The sequence below is a fragment of the Coenobita brevimanus genome, chromosome 98, assembly GCF_032717465.1.
Source record: "Coenobita brevimanus isolate Jiangsu-jjx chromosome 98, ASM3271746v2, whole genome shotgun sequence".
Lineage (NCBI taxonomy): Eukaryota > Metazoa > Arthropoda > Malacostraca > Decapoda > Coenobitidae > Coenobita > Coenobita brevimanus.
Genome location: NC_137051.1, coordinates 20,278,113 through 20,283,741, shown reverse-complemented (window position 1 = coordinate 20,283,741; position 5,629 = coordinate 20,278,113).

Genomic DNA, 5,629 nt, shown 5'->3' with positions numbered 1-5,629 from the left:
TAGGCTCTTCACTAAACTTGGCAGGTATTCTCGTCCACGAAAATCAGACAAGAGCAACAATACTGAACGACTCTTTCCATAGAACTTTCACCAAAGATTTTAGTGTAACCATTCCCATTCCTCAGTCAGTTTTCTCAGGACCAAGAGATGATAGGCTACAAGTCAGGGAAGTGGCCGGGCATGATGTGTTAAATTATCTGAAGAACATCGACTCAAATACATCAGCTGGCATCGCATTCTCTCTCTATCTCTGTCTCTCTGTACTTCCAAACCCCCTCCCTACCTCTGTACCTCCTTATGCATCCTTCCCCTTAGCCCCCATTCTCCACGTCAACTTCAACCCTTCCTCCCTCCTAACCCCCCACCATACAAACCCCCCACATCCTAAAACCACCCCTACCCCACTCTTCCCCATTCCCTGTCCCCCTTCCCTATAACCCTGGTTCTCTATACCCCCTCCCATTTTAACCCATCCTACCACCACCCCACCTCCCCCTTAAACCCCTACCGTTAACCTTGCTTATTCTATTTCCCTTAACCAACCCCAACCCAACCCACTCCTTCCTTAACCACCACCTTCACCTCTCATAACCCGCACCCCTTCCCCTTTTAACCCACCCCCCTCCAAACTTCTTCCCCCTTAACGACCCCCACTCCCATCCCACACCTCTCATAACCCCCCATTCTCCACCCCTTAGCCCACCATTCTCCACCCCTTTAACCCTCCCCTCCATCCCCTGAACCAAACCTACCCCTACCTCTCCCCATTACGAGTCACTCCCGCCACACCGACCTGTTACGAAAAGACAGTAGCTTCATCGCAAATATTGACACACCTGAGTTACGGAGGACAGGTGAGGCGGCGACAGGTAAAGGTGAAGGTGTGGCCATTGTACTTCTGTTGGTGAGGTGGAAGGCTGTCGCTGTTTGTCGGGTTAAGGGCCTATTAGGAGAGTGGACTTTTAATTTCTTGTTAAAGGAGAAGTGGTTTTGAGAGTATTTTTATTATTTTGGGGGGAAATCGTTCGACATTGATGGTAAGCATGTGTGTGTGTGTGTGTGTGTGTGTGTGTGTGTGTGTGTGTGTGTGTGTGTGTGTGTGTTTGCCAGCTTATTACAGTCCCATATATCTAAATGTACAGTAATTCCTCCCCCCTCCCCCCAACAAATTTCTCTGTGATTGAACAGGCATGAATCTGAACGAATTCCTCATGAACAGAATCGTAGGCTGTACCTCAGACCGTATTACATTCTATATCACGCCGTTCTGTGTAATTTTGGGTACTAAATAAATACGAGTGATAATATTTGCACGTATATTACGAGTACATCACGAGGTGGGCCAATATCTCAGTGCTTCATCCGTATTAAGTGTGGTAAGTGTTAGCACATGATAAATGTACCGATGATACGGCAAGAGTGGCGATGCTTTTGTAATTGTTGGGTGTATCACATGACGAGGCGGCCCAGTGGTTTGTGTCAGTCCACGCGGCTGGAGTGATACGGGAGTGTGTGTCGCTCCATCCACCTCACCTCCCACCTGTCCCGCACCTCTCACCCACGCCTCTCCCTCTCGCCTCTCTTCCTACCTCTCTTCATCGCCTCACGGTAGGGATGAGGTAAGATAATGTTCAGGGTCCTTTTTGGTAAACTGTATTGAGCCTAGGTTGATTTTGATCTTAATTTATAAAGCTGAAAGGTACTAAAACCCACGGATGAGTATCTGCTGCTCCCTTCACTTGTCCTCTCACCCACACCTTATCTCACCTTACCTCATGTCATCTTATTTCGTCTCACCTCACCTCACATCAGGACAGAGGTGAGAAGGTAACATAAAGTTCTGAGTCTCTTCCTGGTTATTAACCTTCTTGAACCTCAGTTGATTTTTGTCTATTCTTTTATCTAAACCCTAACAGCCACCAAACATTTAAAAGCCAAACTGGAATGAACAGAATCGTGAGCAATAGGACGGAACACTATTATTTCCCACAATACGTCACTGCTGTTGGGACGTGTTTGTCATAAGAGTTGGCAAAAGTCTTCGGCGAATACAAACCCCTAGACATTATGTTAGAAATATATATATGGTTGGTTAGGAGGGGTTAGATGGTCTTGTTTCCGGTATGTTGGTTGGATTAGACTGAATATGATAGATTTGATTGGTTGAGATTGTTAGAATTTAGGTTTGAATCAGTTTGATTTGGTGAGGCTTGAATAGATAAAGTTGCTTTGAATTGAGTGAGCTTAGTGGTAGGTGTTAGGATACATTTGATTAGGTTAGAAATGGTCAGGTTAGGTTAGGTTAAATTTGGTTAGGCTTGTTTAGGCAGTGGGGACGTGTTTATTATGTGAGTTAGCTAAGATCCTCGGTTATGGTTAGGTGGGGTGGAGAAGGTGGAGTAAAGCTGCGATAACGAGTTCCATTAATTCCATGTGTTAAGTAGATTCTGATCCTCAAAAAAAAGTTGATAATAACATGTTTCTTCCTGGATTTAGTGCAGTTTGTCCCAATTTGCGTTAAAATATGTGAAAAGTTACAAATGAAGTAGCGTGCATCCGAAAACAAGCTCAGGTCGTTGACTTGGGCGACTGTTGTTATTTAACTTGGATTTGCCAACACATTACTTTATAATCTCATTACTCGTCAGCATTATTAATTGACATAATATGTATCTGAGGAACAAATTTGGGTGAGTAAATAAGTTTCAGTTCACATTACCGGTAATTATTTGAAATACAACGATGTTTTTCGGACATGCTGCATTCAGTCATTCATCACCAACCTGTCAAGTGCATCTTGGACTCGATAAATAAAAAAAAATGTTGGTTGTCCTGTTGTAGGTAAGATTAAGTTAATACGCTGTTCCTTGGTATACTCTTTTTGCGGGTTGAGGTTTCCGCGGTAGACACTCATTAAGAAATTCTGTCTATCTATCTGTCTATTGCCAGACGCCTTAATCCCCTGTACGGGGTGGCCACAAACAAATTGCCTTCACGTCACCCTGTCCCCCGCCATTTAACTGCCTTGCTCCCAGTTCACACACCCCTCTCTCATATGCCTTTCCACTCCATCCTTCCATCTCATCCTTGGCCATCCCCTCCCTCTCTCCCCTTCCACCTCACTCACATACGCTCTCCTCGTCAGTCTTTCACTCCCCATCCTCTCCACATGGCCAAACCACCTCAGTGTGTTTCTCCTAATGTTTCCTATCACATTCACATGCACATCACAACGTTCCTTCACATCCTCATTTGTCAGTCTGTCTCTCCATATGACTCCAGATGCTCCTCTCAAATAGCTCATTTCCGCTGCTCACACTCTTGACTTGTGTCGTTCCAACAACGTCCAAGCTTCACTTCCATACGTTAGAGTTGGTATCACAGTACTGTCATTTAATAACTTTTTCACTTCCATGTTCACTTCGCTGTTTCTTATCACTGCCTTCAAGGAACCAGCAGCCTTTCTTCCTTGCTGTACCCTTTCAAGCACTTCACCCTCCAAAATTGCATCCTTACTCATCACATAACCCAAGTACTTAAACATACTCACATTTTCCATTTCCTCATCATCCAACCTCACTGTACAATTACTGACTTCACCTCTCTCAAAGACCATAACTTTACTCTTCCCTACATTCACCTTTAAATTCCATTTCTTACACACTATCCCAAACTCATCCACCAAGCCTTGCAGCTTTGCAGAAGTTTAGTCATTTAAATATTTGATTGGCGACAGAAACGTAGCAACCAAATTCGTCGTCATCTAGAAACTGCGAGAGAGCTAGGGGTGTGGGGGGAGAAGGAAGGAGAAGGAGATGGATGTGGTGGTTTAGAACACTGCCTATCGATTGCACGAGGATCATTAAATCAGACTTTTTTTATTCACTCCCAGTAGTTTCCTAGAAACAACCCGCAGGAGTGGACTAGGGTCAAGGGAAGTTGCCGACCTCCCTCCTTCCCTTCCACCTGCCATTCCCCTAGCCTAACACACATAAACAGATAGATAGGTAGGTCAGTAGGTAGATTGTAGTGAGGTTGCGTGTGTGTGGGGGGAGGGAGTGGAGAGGGGGTTATAATTGAGTGTGCGCGTGTGTGTGTTTGTGTGAGTGTGTGTGCGTGTGTGTTCATGCCTGTGGCTCCTAGATAAATCAGGGAGATGGATAGACTGTCAGATAGATAACTCCCAGTATATAATTAATAGGCTGCGTGGGTAGGACTGTGACAAACAGGTTTTGCCAAGGCTATTAATTGTGGGTTTATGGTAGAGTGCGTTAGGCTGGATTGATCTGGGTCAGGAAAGGCGAGGTTGGGGTGGGTTAAGCTGGGGTAAGATGGGCTTGGCTGGGGTTAAGTTATTAGACAAAGGTAGACTGGGGTTTGGGGTAAGTACAAGGGAATGAACATTTTTGCTGTGCCTGATATCTCGTCAACTGAGTAAAATCATATAGAAAGAACAATAACGAAATTAGTAATAAACTTAACGATAGGTAGATAATGATAATAATAGTAGTAGTAATAATAATAATAATAATAATAATAATAATAGTAATAATGATAATAATAATAATAATAATAATAATAATAATAATAACAATAATGATAATAATAGTCACCACCGTACTACGGGAGTTAATGCAGATCATGGAATTTCCAGCACCGTGAGAGGAAGCTGCATTAAATCGTCTGAGGAGGGTAGGAAGTAAATATAAAGAACGTCATCGTAATTAAGGGGTTGATGTGATGGCTAATGTTTGGGTTAATTTTTACATCATAAGTCTTTTCTAAATTTTGCATCTTTTTGTTTCGACCATTTTATTTCAATTCATTCTTGAATTTCTGGTGTACCTTTGACATTTGTTTGCCTCCATCATATATATATATATATATATATATATATATATATATATATATATATATATATATATATATATATATATATATATATAAAATCACCATATTTATTTTTAAATCTTTGTTGTAAGCTTTTCATACATACCTTATTCTTCTTTGATTTTTTTTCTTACTATTCCTTGACTTTCATTCGTATTTAGTTCTTTTTTTCCTCATTTCAGCTTTCATCCTTACGATTGTTTTGTCATGCTCAGCTCTTACTTCCTCACTCTTCATTTTTCATCACCTTCCGTTATCCCTTACTGTGTTTTGTTCCTCAGTTGCCTTCTTTTCTTCCTTCCTTCCTGCCTAGTTTTTCTTTGTCGTTTTCGCTTCTCCATCTTCACTCATTCTCACGCAGTTCCCTCTTCTTCATTCTTCTTTATTCCTCACACTTTTCCGTTACTTGTCTTTCTTTCTCACCTGTTTGCTTCACTCGAGTGTTTCTTCTGTTTACTCTGTTCACCTGCTAGTGTTTGATTGCCGCAGTTTACTTCTTTCTTTTATTTCCTTATTATTCCGCCCATATTTTCCATTCATCCTTATTTTTCTCCTTATCCTCATATTCGCCTTTCCGTCTTTCTTCCCTTTTCTGATTATTCCTCGCATTTCTCAAACCTTGCCGTCTTCAGTGTAGTCCCCTTCTTAATCCCGTGTCTTTCTTCCATATTACTCAGACTACTTCTTTCTTCCATATTCTTCTTTAACCATCTCTTTCTCTTCCAGGCCACATACGAGG